Source organism: Macaca nemestrina, chromosome 9 (genome assembly GCF_043159975.1).
Source record: "Macaca nemestrina isolate mMacNem1 chromosome 9, mMacNem.hap1, whole genome shotgun sequence".
Lineage (NCBI taxonomy): Eukaryota > Metazoa > Chordata > Mammalia > Primates > Cercopithecidae > Macaca > Macaca nemestrina.
The window spans coordinates 30,658,652-30,683,305 of record NC_092133.1 but is presented as its reverse complement, the minus strand read 5'-3'; the positions used below and the strand labels follow the sequence as shown (position 1 = coordinate 30,683,305).

Here is a 24,654-nt window from a genome sequence, read left to right as displayed (position 1 = left end):
CCCCCCGCCCCTGGAGACAGGGTTTCACTCTGTTACCTGGGCTGGAGTGCAGTGGTGCAATCATGGCACACCTCAGCCTCGACCTCCTGGGGTCAGGTGATCCTCCCACCTCAGCCTCCCAGATAGCTGGGACTGCAGACATGTGCCACCATGCCTGGCTAATTTTTTGTAGAGATGGGGTTTCACCATGTTGCCCAGGCTGGTCTTGAACTAGTGGGCTCAAGCAATCCACCTGCCTTGGCCTCTCAAAGTGCTGGGATTATAGGCATGAGCCACTGTACCTGGCCTCATTTTTGTTTCTAAAAAGAGATGAAATGAAAAATTTTGTACAGATAAACACTGAAATGTTAAAGGGTAGTGGGATTTAACATGATTTTTATTTTCTTTTTTGAGACAGTCGCCCTCTTTCCCCCAGGCTGGAGTGCAGTGGTGTGATACTGACTCACTGCAACCTTTGCCTCTTGGGTTCAAGCGATTCTCCTGCCTCAGCATCTGGAGTAGCTGGGATTATAGGCACCCACCACCATGCCCGGCTAATTTTTGTATTTTTAGTAGAAAGAGGGTTTCACCATGTTGGCCAGCCTGGTCTTGAAGTCCTGACCACAGGTGATCCACCCCCCTCAGCCTCCCAGAGTGCTGAGATTACAGGCATGAGCCACCACACCCAGCCTAGTGTATACAATTTTTAAAGCACAGAAAATTATATAGTGAAAATTCTTCCCCTTGCTATCAGATCAGCACTCTCTCTCAGAGGCAGCCGTTGTTATTCTTGTATATTCTTCCAGAAATATAGGATATTAACAGTACAACAAAGAATTTCATTGTTTACACATCATTTTATGCCTGTGTAAGTTTCCCTGTAGGATAAATTCCTAGAAGTAGAATTGCTGAATTGAGGGATACCTGCATTTGCAATTTTTGTAGATTTGGCCAAATTGCCCTCCAATGAAATTATATTAGTTAACACCCCCACCACCAACGTAGGAGAGATTTTATGTAATTTCCTAGGTATCATTGATAATGTTTAAGAATTTCTTATTGCGAGACTGGGCATGGTGGCTCGCACCTGTAATCCCAGCACTTTGGGAGGCCGAGGCAGGCGGATCACCTGAGGTCAGGAGTTCAAGACCAGCCTGGCCTACATGGCGAAATCCTGACTCTAATAAAAATACAAAAAAATTAGCCAGGCATGGTGGTGGGTGCCTGTAATCCCAGCTACTTGGGAGGCTGAGGCAGGAGAATTGCTTGAACCTGGGAGGCAGAGGTTGCAGTGAGCTGAGTTTGCACCACTGCACTCCAGCTTGGGCAACAGAGCAAGACTGTCTTAAAAAAAAAAAAAAAAATTCTTAACTGCTTATATGAGTGATCTAATCCTTGACAAATGAGTTTTCATTTTCAGTATATAGTTTGGTGGATAAACTCTTCTCTACAACAACAGTCTCTACCACACTGGCTAGAGTTATAGTGAAATATGGTTAAGTACTGAACCCTTTCTTGGACCCTATCAGATCTAAAGATGCTGAACATTCTCCAGTGCTATCACATCTTTGGAGAGAAAGTTTACCATAGCCTTTCCTTCCTTCTCTTTCCTTTTCCTATCTTTCTTCAAACGTAAAAAGAAGTACAATATGAAGTAAGTGAGCCTTTTAAGGCAGTTTTTTTCATTCCTTAACTGAGAGTAGAAGAGTGTTCTGCAAAAGACCTTCATAAAATTGGATAGGTAACATAGCAAAATAAGCTACAATGTGGATCTTGGAATCAGACAGACTCGAATTCTGGTTCTGTGTGCCTCTTAGCTGTATAATCTTTGATATTTAATATTTATAAAATGAGGATAATATTTCATAGGGCCCTATTCTACAAAAGGAAACTGTTTTTGTCAAATCCAGACACCTTCAAAGGAAGGCTAAAAACCCAGGGAATGTTAGTTCCTTTTTAAGTCTGTTTTGTAATTATAAAATGGGATAAATAGTTTCTTCTTCATGAGTTCTCAGAATAATTAAGTTATACAAACATGTTGGCATGCAGAGCACCCTCAATAATTGTGAATTATTTTTACTATTACTGCAGTCGTTTGATGTCTGTTGAAGGAATTATAGTCTGCATGGACTTACTATGCACTGGAAGGAAGGGAAATCTGCTACCTGGTGGGTTAAAGCATTTTGCTTTAAAAGGTTGTTAGTAGAAGGCAGGTGCTGGGTGCACTTAGGTGTGACCGACTGCAGGACACCAAGAAGAATTGGGGTTTGAAGTAACAGCTCCGTTTATCCAAGCCAAAAACAGTGTGACGCAAACAGTGCTTTCTAAATGGCTGTGAATGGAACAACCTATTAGGGAAAGTTTCCATCTGGAGTACTGGTAATGAACTCAAATGAGAGTAAACTGCTGGAAAATTGCAAGAGCAATGGAAAATAAAAAGGGTGCCTATATTGAATGAGTTAAGATTGTATTATACTTTAGTTCAGAAACAAGTTTAGGTGACTGGAAAAAGTTAAAGTAATTAATTCTAGAGTAAACTGTGTTAGATTAAATTTATTGGAGGGACATCTCAAATTCTGTATTAAATCTGTAATTCTAGATCTAGGGTCAAGATTTAGATGAGCTATTATCTAATCCCAATAGAAATTCCCTTAGGACGGCCGGGCGCGGTGGCTCATGCCTGTAATCCCAGCTCTCAGGGAGGCAGAGGCGGGAGGATAGCTTGAGCCCAGGAGTTCGAGACCTGCCTGGGTAATATAGCGAGACCCTGTTCTCCACAAAAAGGAAAAAAAAAAAAAAAAAGAAATTCCCTTAGGACAATTAGGACCTGAGAAACTCCTAGAGTAAGTAAGAACCATTCCAAATTGTAAGAAACAGTATTTTCTGACTGTATAAAATCTTGTTTTTCTTTTTTTTTTTTTTTTTTTTTTTTTTTTGAGATGGAGTCTCGCTCTGTCGCCCAGGCTGGAGTGCAGTGGCCGGATCTCAGCTCACTGCAAGCTCCGCCTCCTAGGTTCACGCCATTCTCCTGCCTCAGCCTCCCAAGTAGCTGGGACTACAGGCGCCCGCCACCTCGCCCGGCTAATTTTTTGTATTTTTTAGTAGAGACGGGGTTTCACCGTGTTAGCCAGCATGGTCTCGATCTCCTGACCTCGTGATCCGCCCATCTCGGCCTCCCAAAGTGCTGGGATTACAGGCTTGAGCCACCGCGCCCGGCCAAAATCTTGTTTTTCATTGGCCTTTTTATCTTTGCCCCTGCCATTTATCATGTTGGTTCTTTTTATGCATTACAGCTTGAAAGTCACAGCCTGATAGCTAGAATTTTAGACTGTTCAGTTAAATTCAGGTAATATTAATTGCATGCCTGTTGGGTACCAGGCAGCATGCTAAATGTTAGGCATATAAAGATAAGACATTGTCCTTGCCCCCAAAGTATGCATAGCCTTGGCAGGTGATATCAGTGATGCTAACGATGGTGATAATCTAGCTAACATTGATGAAGCACCTACAATTTACTCTATAACAGTTTTTGGTGCTTTGTATATATTAACTCAATCCTCACAAGGGTCTTGATATAGATATTAATAGTATTATTTCATTTTACAAATGGAGACCCTGAGGCACGAAAATTTGAGTAACTTGCCTGAGGTCAAGCAGGTGAGAATGTGGAGCAAAGCTCTCGATTCTGCTATGCCAGACAGTTCCTGAGTTACTTATGCTTTGGTCAGAGCTTAGCTTATTAAAATTATGATTTTTAAAAGCCCACTTTTCTTTAAACTTTAAATACCTTAAAATCCACTGAAAAATTTAGTTATGTGTTAATATTTAAAATGCCTATTTGCTTATTTTTTTTACTGATGCTCAAGTGCTTTTACATTTGACAGATGAAATTCCTGTATTAAATACCACTTACAGGCTGGGTACAGTGGCTTATACCTATAATCCTAGAGCTTTGGGAGACTGAGGTGGGAGGATCACTTGAACCTAGCAGTTCAGGGCTGCAGTGATCTATGATTGTGCCACTGCGCTCCAGCCTGGGTGGCAGAGCACTACCCTGTCTCTTAAAAAAAAAAAAAAAAAAAAAAAATTCTAAACTTGACTAGAATTCCTTAAACATTTTAAAACATGCTTACAAATTTAATATATCTGATATCCCCAGGCACTTCAAACTTCTTCCAATAAATAAATCAACTACATAACTTTAATAAGTCAAATAGTTTCTTAAGAATTTTAAACATTTGAAAAACCAGAACATATACTCATGAGGTGCGGTGGCTCACCCCTGTAATCACAGCACTTTGGGAGGTCAAGGAGGGCAGATCGCTTGAGATCATGAGTTCAAGACCAGCCTACCCCATCTCTACTGAAAATACAAAAATTAGCCAGGCGTAGCGCTGCACGTCTGTAATCCCAGCTCCTCGGGAGGCTGAAGCAGGAGAATCGCTTGAACCTGGGAGGCAGAAGTTCCAGTGAGCTGAGATCATGCCACTGCACTGCAACCTGGACCACAGAGTAAGACTCCATCTCAAACAAACAAACAAAAAAACAAAAAAACAAAAAGAAACTCAGAAAGGTGCCCCTCTAGGTAGATGAATTACAAAAACTCAAAGTTCAGCTCACCCCAGGCCTGGCTGGATTTTAATCTCTACTTGCCCCCTTATAGCTTTTAAGATTTCTCCCCTTTTAAGTACCATTAAGACTCATGAATCTTAACTGAACTGTCAGACTGCCATTGTAGCCTTTAAACTGGCTCCTTTGTAGACTTTCTGACAGAAACAAGATCTTCTAGCCCCATCTTGATTTCCCGCCCTCCCCTCCAGCCCACCCCGGCCTTTCCCTCAAGACTAGAATCAGCTATTCTCCATGAGCCAGTTGCTTTTGTGGTAGAATAGTATTAGATACTGTTAGATACATTAGTGATTTCATTGCATATCAAATTGTTCCATTGGATTGCTGATCCTGTTCTCTAGTGACAAAGCTCTAGAAGATCTCTTTTTAATGGGTCATCGTGTTTCCATTGTAATTTTAATCCTTTAAAAATCTTTTCAATAGTTTGAAATATTGAAAAGATTTTTAAAGGACTTATTTAAGTCCTGCTATGTGGCAGACAGCGTTCTGGGCACAGAGGAGACGGCAGTGAATCAGGTCATGTCCCTGCCTTCATGGATTCAGTATCTAAGTGGGGAGCAGACAAGCCTTACATCTAGCCCCCACTTATTTTCGAACCACAAGCTTGTTGCCTGTGTCATTTGCAATACTTACTTGCCAATTTTGATATATGCTGCCATGCCAAATGGTATGATTAAATTACAGTGTTGTCTAAACTTTCTATGATGTAACTGGATGTGTATTGCCCAATTCAATCCTGGTCTTGCAGCCAGGCTTCATTTGTAATCATTCAGTGCCTGCTTGATGATCCTTCTATAATCCAAGCATTCAATAGGGAAGACAGTGAATGGAGGCAAGTTCTTCACATTGCCTCACTGTTGCCCGTAGCCTCCTTTCCTGGGCGTTACTCCTCAGACGCTCCGCTGGCCCCTGCTGCTTCCTGCCCTGTTGTTTGTTTCTTCCTTTTGTTTCCTCCATCCAAAAGCCCCAATCTCACTGCAACACAGGGCTTTTTTTGGGGGGGGTGGGGGAGTGTTTGTAGTACTTTGTCATAAGGTTTTCTTTTGTTTGTTTGTTTGTTTGTTTTTAAGCAGGTTAGAAAAGGGTGAATCAAACACTTTTCTCTTTCAGGTTCTCTTCAAGCCTGGTGTTAAGTTCCCTCAGTGGGGTGGGTATTTGTGGGGCCCAACAATACTTGGAAAGGTTTTATTCCTTAAGCTTGGTGGTAAGAACGTGGATGTTTGTTTTCTTTTACGTTGTGTGTCGTGTCTGAAATATTTTGTAATAGCTTAACATTTTAATGTTCTGGTCTGATAACTTCTGGAGGAGTGGCAAAAGATGGATTCTTAACAGCTGGTAGACGAATGCATGAAGATGTATGATGGAAGATGTCATTAGGTGCCTACATGTGGCAGACAGAGTTCTAGGCAAGGAGGAGACAGCAGTGAATCAGATCATGTCCCTGCCTTCGTGGATTCAGCATCTAAGTGGGGAGCAGACTGAGCAAATAAATATGAACCAAAACATCAGATGCTGGCAGGTGGTATGTATGACAAAGAAAGGGCATAGCAACTGGGCAGGGGAACCGTTTTAGATGGTAGTCAGCAAAGGCCTTGTGAGGAGGTGACATTTGAGCAGAGACCTGAATGAAGTGGGGGATAATGAGCGTGAACATTTGGGGAAGAGCTGTCCAGAAGTGGGGATGGGAAAAGCAAAGGCTCTTCTTGGGTAGGACTGTGTTTGATAAACAGCAAGAAGTGCCTAGAGAAAGGCAAGCCAGGCTGAGCACAGTGGCTCATACCTGTAGTCCCAGCACTTTGGGAGGCTGAGGCAGGTGGATCACCTGAGGTCAGGAATTCAAGACCAACCTGGCCAACATGGTGAAACCCTGTCTCTACTAAACATACAGATTAGCTGGGCATTGTAGCGGGCATCTGTAATCCCAGCTACTCGGGAGACTGAGGCAGGAGAATCACTTGAACCTGGGAGGTGGAGGTTGCAGTGAACCAAGTTCGCACCATTGCGCTCCAGCCTGGGGGACAGAGCAAGAATCTGTCTCAAAAAAAAAAAAAAAAGCAAGTCACCAGGCCAAGAGCTGTGGGCTGTGGCACCATAAAGATCCTCAGGGCCGGGCGTGGTGGCTCAAGCCTGTAATCCCAGCACTTTGGGAGGCCAAGGTGGGCGGATCACGAGGTCAGGAGATGGAAACCATCCTGGCTAACACAGTGAAACCCCGTCTCTACTAAAAAAAAAATACAAAAAAATTAGCCAGGCATGGCAGCGGGCACCTGTAATCCCAGCTACTCAGGAGGCTAAGGCAGGAGAATGGCGTGAACCCAGGAGGCGGAGCTTGCAGTGAGCTGAGATCGCGCCACTGCACTCCAGCCTGGGCGACAGAGCGAGACTCCGTCTCAAAAAAAAAAAAAAAAAAAAAAAAGATCCTCAGATGCCGCTCTAGGTGTAGTGGGGAGGTTTGGGAGAGTTTTTAGCAGGGAAGTGACAGAATCTTACACTTTAGAAAGGCTATTCTGCAAAGGACTTACTGTGGAGAGCAAGGGTGAGACAAAGAGATCAGTTAGTAAGCTGTTGTAATTTAGGGGAGAAAGAATAGTGAACTTGGCCGGGCGCGGTGGCTCACGCCTGTAATCCCAGCACTTTGGGAGGCCGAGGCGGGCGGATCACAAGGTCAGGAGATCGAGACCACGGTGAAACCCCGTCTCTACTAAAAATACAAAAAATTAGCCGGGCGCGGTTGTGGGCGCCTGTAGTCCCAGCTACTCGGGAGGCTGAGGCAGGAGAATGGCGTGAACCCGGGAGGCGGAGCTTGCAGTGAGCCGAGATCGCGCCACTGCACTCCAGCCTGGGCGACAGAGCGAGACTCCGTCTCAAAAAAAAAAAAAAAAAAAAAAAAAATAGTGAACTTGGACCAAGAGGGTAGAGGGTGGGGGTGGTGAGAAAAAATCAGATTCTGGATAGAAAAAGAGAAGAGGTAAGGATGAGGCCTAGGTTTTGGGCTTGAACAACTGGGTGGATGTTAATGCATCCTTCCCCTCCCTAAAGGAGGAACAGATTTAGAGAAAGAACGTGTGATATGATTGGTAGACAGCCAGTGGAGATACTAAGTAGGCAATTGGATGTATAAATCCAGAATTCAGAGGAATGATCTGGAGGGAGACATAAAAGATCACCAGCAGATAGATAATGAAAACTTTGAGACAAAATGAGATCATTTCTCAAATGAAGAAGTGTAGACAGAAGAGAAGAGATCCAAAAGTGGAGGTTCAAGAGTGCTCTGATTTTTAGAGGTCGGGAATGAAGAACTAACACAAGAGGATTGAGGTGGAATCTCCACTAAGGAGAACCAGGAAAATGTGGTGGAAGCAAAGTAAAGATCCTTTTTTTTCCTTTTTTTTTTTTTTTTTGAGATGGGGTTACACTCACTGCAACCTCCATCTCCCGAGTTCAAGTGATTCTCCTCCCTCAGCCCCCCCAGTAGCTGGGATTACAGGCACAAGCCACCATGCCTGGCTAATTTATGTATTTTTAGTAGAGATGGGGTTTCCGCATGTTGGCCAGGATGGTCTTGATCTCCTGACCTTGTGATCTACCACCTCAGCCTCCCAAAGTGCTGGGATTACAGGTGTGAGCCGCTGCACCTGGCCTGTTTACTCCTTTCTTAAAAGGATATTTACAGCCGGGTGCGGAGGCTCACTAATCTCAGCACTTTGGGAGGCCGAGACAGGCAGATTTCTTGAGCCCGGGAGTTAGAGACCAGCCTGGGCAACATGGCGAGATCCCATCCCTACTAAAAATACAAAAACTTATTCAGGCATGGTGGCGCACACCCATAGTCCCAGCTACTCAGGAGACTGAGTTGGGAAGATCACCTGAGCCTGGGAGGTTGAGAGTGCAGTAAGCCATGATAGTACCACTGCACTCCAGCCTGGGTGACAGTGAGACCCTGTCTCAAAAAAAAAAAAAAAGAGTAATGAAATATTTAACAAGATGAGGGCTAAGAATATATCTAGCAAAATGAGAGGTCATGGAGATCACAAGAGTGTTTCTATTAGACAAGACTAATTTGGAGCATGTGAAAGAGAAATGAAAGTTGAGCAAGTAGGGTCAGTGAATAGAGAGAGACAGCTCTCCTAAGGCTTTTGCTGTAAAGAGAAGTAAAGTAGAGTAATAGCAGGAACCAAATAGGGGACATGGGGAAGTTTTTCATTTTTAGAGATGGGAGAGATTTCAGCCTTTGGGTGTGCTAATGCAGATTATCTGGGAGAGGAGAGCCTGTGATGATGGAAGCATCTCACCATGTAGCACTCTGGCCTCTTCTGAATCCTGTGGAGGTGGCAGTTAAAGGAAGGAATAGTTTTACTGGGAGCAAATATTAAACATGAGAGAATGAATCATTGGAAACAATGGAAATATCTAACACAGAGGAATTAAATGCATTGTTCTATAGCCATAATTGTTAGATATGCATAAATTGAACTACTCAGCCACTAAAAATCGTAATAAGGTTCTATATTGATATGAAAAGACTTTCAAGACTTAAAAGGTGAAAGAGGTAGTTTTTGTGGAAAAAAACATGTAAGACACACTTTGGAAAAAAAAGTCTGAAAGTTAGTATTATGAATGATTTTCAGTTTTTCCATTAGGTTCTAATTGTTTTCCAAATTACTCCCCCATGGATTCTCTATAATGAACATGTGTTACTTGTGTGTGTTTTTTTAAAAAGTTATTAGTACGTCAGTGAGTTCAACTCTTTCGTAGCAATTATAAAATATTTCTATATTTTGACTTTTTTAGCCATTTTATTTCAGATTTTCAATCTTGCAATTTTTGCTCTCCCTCTTTTTTTTTTTTTTTTTTTTCCTGAGACAGAGGCTTGCTCTGTCACCCAGACTAGAAGTGCAATGGTGCGCTATCGGCTCACTGCAACCTGTGCCTCCTGGGTTCAAGCGATTCTCCTGCCTCAGACTTCCGAGTAGCTGGGATTACAGGCACCCACCACCACGCCCAGCTAATTTTTGTATTTTTAATAGAGATGGGGTTTCACCATGTTGGCCAGGCTGGTCTCAAACTCCTGACCTCAGGTGATCTGCCTGCCTCAGCCTCCCAAAGTGCTGGGATTACACTTTGGAATTCTTGTTTTGAGCATTGAGTTACATTAATTAATTCATTAAACAAATATTTAATCAGTATTTTCCATGGGTTGAGAACTGTTTTAAGCTTTGGGAATACAACAATAAACAATACAACAATAAACAATAATAGATGAGAATACCTGCCCTAGTAGAACTTTCTAGTGTCTTATAAAATAATAAGATAAAAGTATAAAATTCATACCCTTCCTTAAGTAGTGAGTTGGATTTAAGCCAGGTTGTGGTGTGGCCAAGCAAATAAGATGAGGTGAGAGGGGGAAGGGAGTTGAGGGTCTGATTAGAAGTATTGACAGTAGAATGAATGAAAGCTTGATTGGGAAGGGACAAAGGGCATGTGGGTGTAGGAACAGTGGATTGAAAGCAAGGCAAGGGCTTGTTGGAATTGGGTACTAACAGGAGGGATCTGTAAAGATAACTAGTGGCTGGAGAGGGGATGTTTGAAAGTGAGATAATGGATAGGTTGCAGTAATCGTGAATGACAAGGTCAATGGAGTGATCATAGAAGAGAGTGACTAAGTTAAGATTGAAAATATAAAACATGAGAAGGGAGACCTTTGCTTCTGTCTGTGGTGGAGTAACAGGGCCCAGATTTTATGCTCTTTCCTTAAACAACAAGGAAACTATGCAGAATATCCTGAAACAGTGGTTTTTAGACACTAGACAACAGGCAAGGCAGGAGAGAAGGCAGTGCTCGGGAGAAAAGTGAGCCCTGTGATTGTCCCAGCTGACCGACCTGGAGATCACAGGGCAAGGAGGGACAGCCTAAATGGAGCCCCACATCCTCCCTGACAAAGGAGACAAGTGGAGAATGTAAGGAGACCAAAAAGAGTAGAATTCCCAGAACCTTGGAAGAATGCACTGCACACCTCCCAGAGAACTGCGGCGCATTCCTGAGTCTTCAGCAGAGTCCCGTCGAATGTGTGTGTGTGAGACCACCAAGGCTGCTGATAAATAAGGGATGGCCTTGGAGTCCTGGGCTTCTTGTGGTGAAATTAGTCCTCGTGGTGCCAAGACAGACAATAATGGAGAGGCTGTGAGTATTGAGGGGCAGGGAGGAGTGGTCTTGCCAGAAACGCCAGAGTTCTGGCGCTCCCACTGGTGTTTTTGACAATGAATGAGACCTGTAGGGGGATAGTCTTACTCCCACAGTTCCCTCTTGACTTCTGCTGCTTCCCTTGTCTCCTGCTGTAGGAAGCATAGAGTCCTGCCGAGAGTTGGACTTCATGGTTAATCATACGGATGAAAAGATAACATTGTCGATGTTCTTTTTCTATGGACTCTTTACCCTGGAAGAATGCAACTCTATAGTTTCAAAATAGGATTCATTGAACAAAACGTTTTCTAGCAAATTTTTGAGAAAATATTGGTTCATTTAGATAAGAATTACTTCTGCCATGTATGTGTGAATATATATGTGTGTATGTATATGAAGTAATCTCAGCCAAAGATAGTTGCCTGTGGTTAGATAAATTCCTGGTAAAGGAGGTTTTGAAGGCCAAATTAGAATTCTTTAAGGTCAGAGAGAGAGTTCTGTTCATCTTTGATGAATGTGTTTGAGTGAGACGTGGCATTCTGAGTGAGTGAAAACGTCATATGAATTTCATCATGGGACTGAAGCAGCCCATGATGACTTCTCCTTATATAAACAGACCTGTGAAACTGTAGCTTCTACCGCGTCAGCTGGGCATGCCGATTTGGAACTTTTTCTTAGGGTTTGTAGTTGTTGAGATGACCTTTTAGATTTTTGGATCAGGTTAGGAAATGATAGTAATAGAAGGTTCTTAGTAAGTTAGTCATTATTTGATGTGCCAAGCATTGTGCTGAGTATTTTATATGTAATTTATTTAATCTTCAAAGCAGCTCTTTGAGGAAGATCCTATCATCTACTTTTTTTCCTGTGTTTAAACTCTTTCTTCTTCATTCCCTATTGTCAGCTGGTGACCTTATAGACAAAGTTTCACCCTGCTATGGTCTGGATCCAGTGATGTTAGAACTAGATCCCGTACCAGCTTAAGAAACTGATTGTGCTTATCTCTTTCCAGCTCTGTTTAGTGACACTGTGTTAATAACTTGGGATCAGCCATACTTACACCATGGAAATTGCCAAATGCTACAAATCAGCTTTTTCCAGAGAGCTGGCTGTTAAATGTTTATCATCACATCACCATCTGGGTCCTCTCCTGTCTTACCTTTAGTTGGTTCATGTGTTAGTCCATTTGCATTGCTGTAAAGGAATACCTGAGACTGGGTAATTTATAAAGAAAAAAGGTTTATTTTGGCGTATGGTTCTGCAGGCTGTACAGGAAGCATGGCACTGGCATCTGCTTCTGGTGAGGGTCTCAGAAAGCTTACGATCATGGCGAAAGGCAAAGGGGGAGCAGACGTATCACATGGCAAGAGAGAGAGCAAGAGAAAGGAGGAGGAGGTCCAGACTCTTTGAGACAGGGTCTTACTGTGGTTGCCCAGGCTGGAGTGCAGTGGCATGATTTCAGTTCACTGCAGCCTTGACCTCCCGGGCTCAGGTCATTCTCCCACCTCAGCCTCTCAAGTAGCTGGGATTACAGGTGCACACTACCACACTCGGCTAATTTTTTGTATTTTTTAATAGAGAGGGGGGTTCACCATGTTGCCCAAGCTGGTCTTGAACTCCTGGACTCAAGCACCTGCCTCAGCCTCCCAGAGTGCTGGGATTACAGACATGAACCACCATGCCCAGCCAAGGTCCCAGACTCATTTAAATGACCAGATCTTGGGTGAACTAAGCAAGAACTCGCCCAACACTGGGCCGGGTGAGGTGGCTAATGCCTATAATCCCAGCACTTTGGGTGGCCAGGGGCAGGTGGATCACCTGAGGTCAGGAGTTCGAGACCAGCCTAACCAAAATGGTGAAACCCCATCTCTACTAAAAATAGAGGCTGTGGCGTGGTGGTGAATACCTGTAATCCCAGCTACTCAGGAGGCTGAGGCAGGAAAATCGCTTGAACCTGGGAGGCAGAGGTTTTACTGAGCCGAGATCGTGCCATTACACTCCAGCCTCGGCGACAAGAGTGAAACTCTGTCCCCCCCCCACCCCACCCCCTCAAAAAAAAGAACTCACCCAACACCAACTGAATAGTACTAAGCCATTCATGAGGGATCCGCCCCTCATGGTCCGGTACCTCCCACTAGGCCCCATCTCCAATATTGGGGGTCACATTTCAATAAGAGATTTGGAGGAGACACACATCCAGACCATGTGATTTCCATTAAACAACAAAGCCAGCAAAAGGATGGAATCATTAAAAATTATATATACCCTAAATATTATTTTGAAATCAAACAAATTTGCAATCATTTGACAGACTTAAGTTTTGATTATAAAAATGTGCAAAAATGTAAAAATTGAGACTAGTATAATGTACATATATCTTTTAGATTTGATAATTTTTAATTTTTTTGAACCATTTCAAAGAAAGTTACATCACACTTTATCCTGAACTGTTTTTGCATACTTCTCCCACATAATCCTAATTCCATCATCACTCTTAAGAAAATTAGGGTACCCTAAAATCGTTGACTACTCTCTCCATATTCACATTTTCCCAGTTGTCCCGCAAATGTTATATATGGTTGGCTTTCTTCTAACGAGGATGCGATCAAGATTTTTGCATCGCATTGTGATATTATGTTTTTTTGGTCTTGTTAAAGCTAGAATAATTCCTCTCATTTTTTCATGACCTTGACTTCTTAATTTTAATAAGTTTAAAGTATATGTAAAAGTAGAGAAAATAGACAATAAACTACAATATTACCCATTACCAATTCAATAAATATCATGGCTTTGTTATATTGGTTTCATTTATCTTTTTTCTTTGCAAAAATATTTCAAAACAGATTCAAGACATCATTTCATGCCTCATAAGTCTAAGCAATGAAGTCATTTTGTGATGTTACCAAATACGGTACTGTGATAATAACAAGCAAAATTTATTTTTATTTATTTATTATTTATTATTATTATTTTTTAGACGGATTCTCGCTCTGTTGCCCAGGCTGGAGTGCAGTGGCGATCTTGGCTCACTGCAATCTCTGCCTCCCGGGTTCAAGCGATTCTCCTGCCTCAGCCTCTCGAGTAGCTGGGACTACAGGTGCATGCCACCATGCCTGGCTAGTTTTTTGTATTTTTAGTAGAGATGGGGTTTCACTGTTAGTCAGGATGTCTTCATCTCCTGACCTCATGATCCACCCACTTCAGCCTCCCAAATTGTTGGGATTACAGGTGTGAGCCACCGTGCCTGGCCGATATTGGCTTTTTAAAGAAACCAAGCTAGTTGTTTTGTAGAGTACCCTACATTTGGGGCTTGTATGATTGTTTTGTCATTGTATCATTTAACTCATTTCTCTATCCCATGTATTTCCTGTACACTGGAAGCTAGATCCAGATTCCTGACTAGATTAAACACCTTTGTCAAGAATACTTTATAAAGGATGAAATGTATTTTGGTGTGCAATACTTTAGGTGGTACATATGGTCTGGTTATCCACTATTAATGACTTTAAATTTGATCACTTGATTAAGGTGGTGACTGCAGTTGGCTCCGTTCTATTTTATTTATTTTTAAATTTTATTTTGAGACAGAGTCTCGCCCTGCCACCCAGACTAGAGTGCGGTGGCGCGATCTCCACTCGCTGCAACCTCCAACTCCCTGGTTCAAGCGATTCTCCTGCCTCAGCCTCCCAAGTAGCTGGGATTACAAGCATGCGCCACCACGCCTGGCTAATTTTTGTATTTTCGTAGAGACAGGGTTTCACCATGTTGGTCAGGATGGTCTCAATCTCCTGACCTCATGATCCGCCCGCCTCGGCCTCCCAAAGTGCTGGGATTACAGGTGTGAGCCCCAACGCCCGGCCAAGTTGGCTCTGTTCTAGAGATAAGCTTTCTTCTTTGGGATTAGCAGTGATCTGTGGAGTGATACTTTGGCACCACACAAATATTATTTTCTCCATCAACCTCTTTTCCTAATGGTTTTAGCATCTGTTAATGTTCTTTGCCTGAATCAATACATTTCAACAGGCATTGGAAGATGGTGTTGCCATTCTTCTGAAGTAGGACCCAGGCATTTTCTTTGAGTTGGGCTCACTGATTGGTGTTTCATACAGTTGTGCATGAATCACATCCATAATATATCTTCTCTAATTATCCAAATCTTCGTTTTCATTTCAAGTGGAACAAGCAGTGCAAAGCATTTTCAAAGCAGTACAGGTGCAGACTCTTTCTAGATGTGTTTTCTCTTACCCCCTCCTAATTCAATAGCAGGGATTTTTTTTGTTCAACAACCTGCTTTTACTGATTCTTTCTGAAGGATTCATCATAATGTTTGCTATGGTTTGAATGTGTCTCACAAAGTTCATGTGGTGAAACTTAATCTCCAATGCAAACACTGGGAGAATAGGGTCTAATAAGAGGTGACTGGGTCATCGGGTTCCTCATGAATGGATTGGTGTCATTATGGAGTTAGATTAGTTCTTCTGAGAATGGACTTGTTACAGAAGCAAGTTCAGTCCCCTCTTGCTCTCTTGCCCTTCTGCCATGGGATGACACAGCATGAAGGCCGTTGCCAGATGTGGGCCCCTCAGTCTTGCACTTCCCAGCCTCCAAACTGTAAGAAATCTGTTCTTCATAAATTAACCAGTCTCGAGTATTGTGATGTAGCAGCACAAAATGGACTAAGACAGCATCCGTAGAAACAACTTCTATTCTCTTAAGTTTTTACAATACTTAAATTACATAATTGCAGCATCAAGTACAAATGTCATAAATATTTTTGGAGGCTGGGTGTGGTGGCTTATGCCTATAATCCCAGCACTTTGGGAGGCCAAGGCGGGTGGATCACTTGAGCTCAGGAGTTTGAGACCAGCCTGGGCAAAGTGGTGAAACTGTGTCTCTACAAAAAATACAAAAGTTTCGCTGGGCGTGGTTGCACACACCTGTAGTGTCAGCTACTCAAGAGGCTGAGGTGAGAGAATTGCTTGAGCCCAGGAGGTCGAGGTTGCAGTGAGCGGTGATCATGCCACTGCACTCTAGCCTTAGGGACAGAGTGAGACCTTGTCTCCCAAAAAAAAAAAAAAAAAAAAAAGTTTGGAAACAGAAATAACCAATTTTTAGTAAAAACTCTGCTTAATCTAGGGGAGTTTAGAATGCAGAGTACTAGATAGTAGTCCGTTAGCCAAAAGCATTCAGTGTGCTGTGGGCCTCATTCAGTGTGTTTTACAGAGAGAATGGAAGTGTGTTCATTAGTCAGCACGTTACATGGAGGTCAGTTAAGAGAAGAGTCTACCATGTTGTGATTTTCCTTGCCTGTCTTCCTTGGTTGACTTCCAGTTCCTTGACAGTAAGGAAATCAGTCTTGTATGTGTTTGGGTTTAATCCCTGGTGCATGGTACAGTGCTTAGCATATAGTGAGTGCTCAAGAAAAATGTTTGTTGAATGAATTCATGACTGGCCATATTGACCTCAAGTGAATTCTAATCGTAAACACAGAAATCTTTGCAATATCTTTAAAAATGTCAAGGTTGGTATGGCCATTGCACATAATTTATTCTTTCATTGGCTTTTCCCCTTCTCATTCCCTCAGTCTTTGAGTCTTTCTCTGCTCTGTGCCAACTTCCTTCAATTTATTGTGTATTACAAGCTACCTGTGTTTATTATCTTTCTAGTTTCCTGACAAAGATGCAAAAAGAATGTGTAACAGTTTGGCTGCAATGGCGCTCTGCACAAAGAGAGATGAGATTTTTAGGAAAATGCAAAGTAGTTCCTTAGTTCTCTATTCTAGAGCTTAACCAATCCCAGGAACTGAAGTCTTCTGTTTCTTCACAGAGGAAATATGACAAAGGCAGTGGCTGTACAAGCTTCCTTCATGGCCCGCCCTCCCCACTGCCTCATCCAGTAAGCGGGAGCAACTACTTCTAGAGGTGAGAGGGGAGGGAGGACAATCTCCATAACCCATTTGATGCACCCAGCTGCAAAATTTTGGTCTTGAGAAACAGAGCAAACAATTTGTAGAGTTGCTATATTGAAGAACTTTAAAGCAAAATAAGACTACGTAGGATTGAATGCTTAGGTGATACAAATGATATTCTTTGATAGAAGCCTACAATCTATATTTTCAAAGAAGCTACTTATAGCTGAATAATTCCAATGATCCCAAGATCCTGTTTCTATAGATATTAAAAGGTATTATGCATGTACATTTGAGATGATTTTCGTCAGTAATATAATCATTATCATTTATTGAGCACTTACTATGTGCCAGGCACTATTTAAATTGTTTTTTCATTTGATTTTTCAATTTTTGTAGTGAACATAGGGTATATCTCCATTTACAGACAAAGTGGGAGGCCATGAGAAGGTAAATGACTTGCTCTCAGTCACACAGGTAGTATGTAACAGAGTCAAAGCATCCACACCCATACTTGTCTAATTTTAGAGTTTAAGTTCTTAATCACTGATAGTATGCCTAGGGTCCTGTCACATATTTGAGCTCTTAAAATCTGTGCCTTTTTTGGTGAGGGGTCAGTGACTGAGAACAGCCTAGATCTTCTGAACATTGTATCAGGAACTGAGGTGATGTTCCATAAGGCATTTGTAGTGTGTACTCACAGAAAACTTAAGACAGTTTGTCATTTTTACCAAGGAGCAGGTCCCTCAAAAGGACGGTCTGTTTCTAAGGTTCTTTACGGAAGCAAATGAGTGTTGAGTTATTTGGCCATTCATTCACTCATTTATTAATCTAGTCGTTCAGTAAACATGTCTTTTTTTACTTGACAACTCATTATATTTGCATATCAGACTCTTGGTTTTCAGGTTAAATTCATGTTTTGTGTTTAAGAAGATAATGAAAATTCTTGAAGACGTTCTCAAGCACAACAGGAAGGAGCACAGGGTTTGATTTTTCTACTTGTTTTTCAAGTGGGCTTCATCTGAGGACAAACTCTATTGTAACTTTTCTAGAGTTTGGTGCCAATAGGAGTTAAAATAATAAAAGCAGTACAATTAATTAGGAAATGGGTGTCTTTTATGTACAAGGCCTTAGATTAGGTAGCAGCAGTTGGTCATTCTTCTGGGAAGTGGTTGCTAAAAGTATAATCAACTGGCAGTCACTGATTGGCCTTGTTTACTGCATTGTGTCCCAGGGAAAAAAATATAATCTCCTCTTATGACAAGATCTTGCAGAGATAACACCATTTCCGCCATAATCTTCATCCCTCTCCCATTTTCTTTTCTTTTCTTTTTTTTTTTGAGACAGAAACTCTCTCTGTCACCCAGGATGTAGTGCAGTGATGTGATATCGGCTTACTACAACCTCCGCACTCCAGGTTCAATCGATTGTCATGTCTCAGTCTCCCAAGTAGCTGGCATTACAGGCATGTGCCACCATGCCCAGCTCATTTTTGTATTTTTAGTAGAGATGGGGTTTCAGCATGTTGGCCAGGCTGGTTTCAAACTCCTGATGTCAAGTGATCCACCCGCCTCGGCCTCCCAAAGTGCTGGGGTTACAGGCGTGAGCCACCGTGCCCAGCCCCCACTCCTGTTTTCTTAAGATTAATTTGAGCTATTTAGTTAAGCTTTATTAAAAGTATTGGCTGGGGCCGGGCGCGGTGGCTCAAGCCTGTAATCCCAGCACTTTGGGAGGCCGAGATGGGCGGATCACGAGGTCAGGAGATCGAGACCATCCTGGCTAACACGATGAAACCCCATCTCTACTAAAAAATACAAAAAACTAGCCGGGCGAGGTGGCAGGCGCCTGTAGTCCCAGCTACTCGGGAGGCTGAGGCAGGAGAATGGCATAAACCCGGGAGGCAGAGCTTGCAGTGAGCTGAGATCCGGCCACTGCACTCCAGCCTGGGTGACAGAGCGAGACTCTGTCTCAAAAAAAAAAAAGTATTGGCTGGTCACGGTGGATCACACCTGTAATCCGAGTACTTTAGGAGGCCGAGGTGGGTGAATCACCTGAGGTCAGAAGTTCAAGACCAGCCTGGCCAACGTGGCAAAACCCCATCTTTACTTAAAAAAAAAAAGCTGGGTGTGGTGACCAGCACCTGTAATCTCAGCTACTCAGGAGGCTGAGGAGAATCGCTTGAACCCAGGAGTCGGAGGTTGCAGTGAGCTGAGATGGCGCCACTGCACTCCAGCCTGGGTGACAGAGCAAAACTCCGTCTCAAAAAAAAAAAAAAAAAAAAAAAAATTACCCCGTACTATGCTAGTTTCTGAGGCTTTAGATGCGAAAGAGAACCCTTCCCTTCAAGAATCTCACAGAGGACTGAAAGAAAATCTCAGAGGAGCCAGGCACGGTGGCTCACGCCTGTAATCCCAGCACTTTGGGAGGCTGAGGCAGGTGGATCCCGAGGTCAGGAGATCTAGACCATCCTGGCTAACACGATGAAACCCCTTCTCTACTAAAAATACAAAAAAAATTAGCCAGGCATGGCAGCATGTGCCTGTAGTCCCAGCTACTAGGGAGGCTGAGGCAGGAGAATCCCTTAAACCTGGGAGGCAGAGATTGCAGTGAGCCCAGATCACACCACTGCACTCTAGCCTGGGAGACAGAGCAAGAGTCTCTCTAAAAAAAAAAAAAAAATCTCAGAGGAGAGTGAGACAGTTAAAATACAGGGTAATAAGTGCCCTGATGGAGCCAGTGAAAGCTTTTTGGGAATAGTGACAGGCACCAAACCCAGCTGGTCTAGGTGAGGTTAGGAAGACTTCCAAGATGAGACGATGCTTAAATTGAATATTTGAAGGAGAATAAGAGTCAGGGAGCTAAGGGGAGGCCACTGTTTATGGCAAAGGACAGTGAAATAGCATATCTAGTTTGGGGAAATGGAAAATGTATGCTCTGGCGTGGAATGAGCAAAGCTATGGGAGATGTGGCTAGAAAAGAATCCTATCATGACAGGCTTTGAAGGGCATCCCAAAGAGCTTAAACGTTCCTAAATGCAGTGAGAAGTTATGGAAGAATTTTAAGCAGGCGAGTAACATGTTCAGATTTGGTCTTTAATAAGATTACTGTGGCATCAGTGAGGTGGCCTTGAGGAGATTACATTCAGGTTAGGTACATTAGAAGTAATGAGGACCTGGAATTTAGGTGAATTGGTGATGGGATGGAGACTATGAAATAATCGATATTGGCTGGACATGGTGGCTCACGCCTATAATCCCAGTACTTTGGGAGGCCGAGGCAGATGGATCACTTGAGGTCAGGAGTTCAAGACCAGCCTGGCCAACATGACAAAACCCCGTCTGTACTAAAAATACAAAAATTAGCCAGGCGTGGTGATCCACGCCTGTAGTCCCAGCCACTTGTGAGGTGGAAGAATTGCTTGAGCCTTGGAGGCGGAGGCTGCAATGAGCTGAATGCCACTGCACTCCAGCCTGGGCAACAGAGTGAGGCTCCCTCTTGGGGTCAGGGCGAGGGTGGAAATAGATATTTAGGAGGCAGTCTTAAATTTAAAACCTAACACAACGTTGGGTACCAGTGTGTCATAGCCAGGTGAAACTAGAGGGAAAAGAGGCATCTAAGTTGACTTTTACAGTTTCACATTTGACCTTTACAGATGTCATTAGTATGAAGATTAGAAGTGGGGAAACAGGTTTTGTGAAGATGATAGGTTTAGTTTTGGACATACTGAACTTAAGATGCTTATTGGACAAGAGGAGGAGGAGGACCAGATGGGCAGATGGAATATTTTTATACCTGAGGTTTAGATGAGACGGGGATGGTGGAGTATGTAGATTTTAGAGTTTTCAGTCTGTGCTTTATGCTCCCTTTATTGTTACTCGATTAGTACATCGTGAAAAGCATATCACCGCGAAGCTAATGAAGGTAAAGCTTAAGTGCTCACATGTGTGGGCTGCTTCCAAGGCCCTGGGAAGACCCCTAGCAAGTGTTTTACAGGTTTACGTGTATTTGTAAATTTTGAAAAATCGGAAAGTTTACAGTGGACCAAAATGACTCTTTCCACATTGAGTTACCCTCTCTTACTCTTGTGTGTGGCACTGTTGGAGTGGTCCCAAGCATTTTTGAGATTCAGCTGTGGGAAAGTTAAGCTGTGGATATACACTTTGTTTGGGTTTACTGGGATATGTTTATGTGGTTGCAGTCACTTTGATGTATAGTTATTGGTGGCCATCCCACTGCATAAATGATATTCAACAATGTGGATGTCACTCAGAGGTACAAGACCAGCACTGTATTGAGATAGGAGTGTGTTCTAACACGTCTGGCACTGGAATTTGCAAGTAGAAGAGCATGAAATGTGTGAAACCAAAAAGTGGCTGGTGGAAAAACTTTCCATTCATCCGACATCTTAGCCTGAACATCAGCCTGGTAGAAAGACTTGAATGAGAGGAAGTTTATAGGGGGTGCAGTCCCAGGAAGCAAGAGCTCAGGACAAGGAAAGTGAAATGAGAAGGAGGGAAAGAAAACTTAAGGATCTGATAGTGCCTTGGCTACAGGCATCCGGTATTCAATCCCACTAGGACCTTTTTAGGAACCTATGAAATGGAATGCTCTCAGAACTGTCCGCTTAAGTACAAAATGAGGGGGAGGTGGGGGGATTTATCCCATTGATTTCTCCCTCTTGTTTGCATATGCATAACTGCAGAATAAGTTTCAAATAGCCAGGCATTGTCGTGCACATCTGTAATCCCAGCTACTCAGGAGGCTGAGGCAGGAGAATCGCTTGAACCTGGGACATGGAGGTTGCAGCGAGCCGAGATCATGCCACCGCATTCCAACCTGGGGCAGGAAGTGAAATATTGAGCATTAGCAATGAGACAGCATCTGCTTGCACTGATGCACGAGCATGAAGCCACTGCAAGCCTGCGTGAACTAGTCACTGCGGCAGTGGAGGGAGTGAGCACTGGTGCCTAGAGGGTTGGAAGTGGTTCTTTAGAGGTGTCCAACACTGACAGGGGACCCTGTTGTTCTCCTTGATTCCTGGTTGAAATAAACATTTTCTCTTGTTAGAAATATACACATTAGGGGTGGGGTACGGTGACTCATGCCTGTAGTCCCAGCACTTTGGGAGGCCGAGGTGGGTGGATCACCTGAGGTCAGGAGTTCGAGACCAGCCTGACCAACATGGTGAAACTCCATCTCCACTGAAAAAGACAAAAAATAGCCAGGCGTGGTGGTGCACATCTGTAATCCCAGCTACTCAGGAGGCAGGAGAATCACTTGAACCTGGGAGATGGCGGTTGCAGCGAGCCGAGATCACGCCACCACACTCCAACCTGGGGGACAGAGGGAGACTCCATCTCAAAAAGAAAAAAAGAATTACCCTGTAGAATGCAAATTTGTAACAGTACTACAAATTTCATCCAGAATGCCACTGTTAACTTTTGTTTCTAGTTTTCTATATATAATTATGATTAATGCAATTAATTATAATGAATACAAATGGGAACATACTATAATATTCTACAGGGCTTTTTTTTTTTTTAGAGTAACTTTTCATAACAATCGATGTAGCTCTAACTTTTTTTTTAAAATAGCTACATTAGTATTCTACTGCTGATAGAATCCTGCTACATCCACGTTAGCTGCGTAGCATTCTAGTGTGGATGTTGTAGAGTTTACTTAATGAGACTATTGTGGATGTTTAGGTGGTGACTTTTTTCTTATAGAAATATAAAAACCTAGCTGAGTGTGGTGGCTCACATCTGTAATCCCAACACTTTGGGAGGCTGAGGTGGATGGATTGCTTGAGCTCAAGAGTTTGAGACCAACCTGGGCAACATGGTGAAACCCCGTCACTACAAAAGATACAAAAATTAGCCGGATGTGGCTACACATGCCTGTAATCCCAGCTACTTGTGAGACTGAGGCAGGAGAATCACTTGAACCTGGGAGGTGGAGGTTGTAGTAAGCCATAATCATGCCATTGCACTCTAGCCTGAGTGACAAAGACCCTGTCCAAAAAAAAAAAAGAAAAGAAAAATAGAAAAACTAATTTTTGTCTTCTACACATTTTTTAAAAATTTATTTTATTTTATTTTTATGTTTTTGGGATGGAGTCTCGCTTTGTCACCCAGGCTGGAGTGCAATGGCATGATCTCAGCTCACTGCAACCTCCGCCTCCCAGGTTCAAGTGATTCTCCTGTCAGCCTCCTGAGTAGCTAGGATTACAGGCGTGCACCACCACGCCTGGCTAATTTTTGCATTTTTAGTAGAGATGGGGTTTCACCATGTTGGCCAGGCTGGTCTCGAACTCCTGACCTTGTGATCCGCCCACCTCGGCCTCCCAAAGTGCTGGGGTTACAGGAGTGCCCCACGATGCCCGGTCCTTCTACGCATTTTTAAGAGCTATTGGGGGAAAGTACATCATGGGAATAGTGAGTAGACATTGTGAAGGAATCTGTAATAGAGAACATTGGGTTTTAAAAGTTGTTTGCATCTTTTTTCTCTATAATGAAGATGAAGTGCTGGAAGTTTCTGGGGACAGGAAACAAAAGAGTAAAATGCTAGGATTTTAGGACAATGAGGAAGACCTTGAAATATTTTCACCCTTTCATTTTTCTTGAAGTTTATCATATGCATAAAATTTGCAGAAGATAATTAATACGTTGTATAAGAATTTATCTAGATGATTCATTTTCCTTCTAATTCTAATATCCAGAGATTTTTTTGGGGGGGGATAATTTTGATAGTTCTTTTCCTTTGTATCACATAATTATTAACTATGTAATATATGTTTACTGTTAACTGTATAATAAGATATAATAGCAATTCTACCTCATTCCAAATTGAGGTCATCAGGAAGGACTTCTTAAAAAGAGGAGACTTGAGTGAGAAAAGGGGTTAAGGTCTTTCTTCTTTTAAAAAACAAAACAAAACAAAACAAAAAAATTACTCTCCCCTTCAAGCAGGTTTAAAAACTGTGACCTCATTCCTTTCCTAAAAATGCCTGTGACTGTAGCAAATGTACAGTGTAGTTTGATCTGCAATGTTAGCACATTGTCTGGGCTTAGATAATTTTTGTTCAGTGACTGTGACAACAGGACCACATTTTTATGTATGACTTTTGTATAATTATTGATCTTGTCTACTTGTGTTGTAGAAATCAGCCAAGAAATTAGTTTAGTTGAAATCAGTAAGTTTGGACTACAAAACAAAGTTTGTAAGTAATTATTGGTCTAAAAGCTAAAACCTAATAATGGAATAGAAGAGTAAATCATAAAACCAAAGCCCTAACATTTGGGCTTAGCAGGAGAAGTGTAGATCTCTTTTAAAAATCTCCTACTATTAACTGGGCATGGTGGCTCATGTCTATAATCCTAGCACTTTGGGAGGCTGAGGTGGAAGGATCACTTGAGTCCAGGAATTCGAGACCAGTCTGGGCAACATAGTGAGACCCTGTCTCAAAAAATAAAAAATAACTCCTCCTATTATTGGATATATTGGACTACTACTAAATGGACTACTAAGTAGTCTAGTCAGTCCTCATTTATCATTCTTATAAAGGCCTGAAGGAAAGACAGAAATAGTCTCATTGGTTCTAAAATAAATCCCTTAGTTCTATAGAAGAACTACCTGTCTCTTGGGGAACATGAGAAGGTTCCCATCATCTCAGCCTGAAAGCCATCTTTTGTCTTAGCCATGTTTTTCCATTGCCCATCATTTACTAGGAAAACATTCCAATGAGTGTACAGTGAGTGTTACAGACCACCAAAAAAGATGAAGTGGAGATGCCCAGCATGCCTCACTATTTATAAGAAAATATTTCCCCAAAAGATGGGAAAATCCGAGTCTTTAAATACTCTGAGAGAGAGAAATAATGGAAAAAACTCTTCAGTCTCTGTTCTGTTGGTTCGTGAGATTTTCTCACAAGTTATTTGGATGGGCCATTAAGTAAGTCACAT

The 24,654-nt window shown here is 42.5% G+C and overlaps 1 protein-coding gene across 4 annotated transcripts in view; it reads left to right on the top strand.

Annotated features, from left to right (window-relative positions):
• LOC105478334 (cyclin and CBS domain divalent metal cation transport mediator 2) overlaps window positions 1-24,654 on the top strand; it is a 183,472-nt gene that overhangs the window by 98,676 nt on the left and 60,142 nt on the right. The window contains exon 2 of one of the 4 annotated variants that reach the window (XR_985255.3): window positions 16,612-16,706. The exons of the other annotated variants lie outside the window; for them this stretch is intronic. The gene's annotated coding sequence lies outside the window, so the exon portion shown is untranslated. The remainder of the gene's footprint in view (window positions 1-16,611; window positions 16,707-24,654) is intronic. 4 annotated transcript variants of the gene reach the window in all.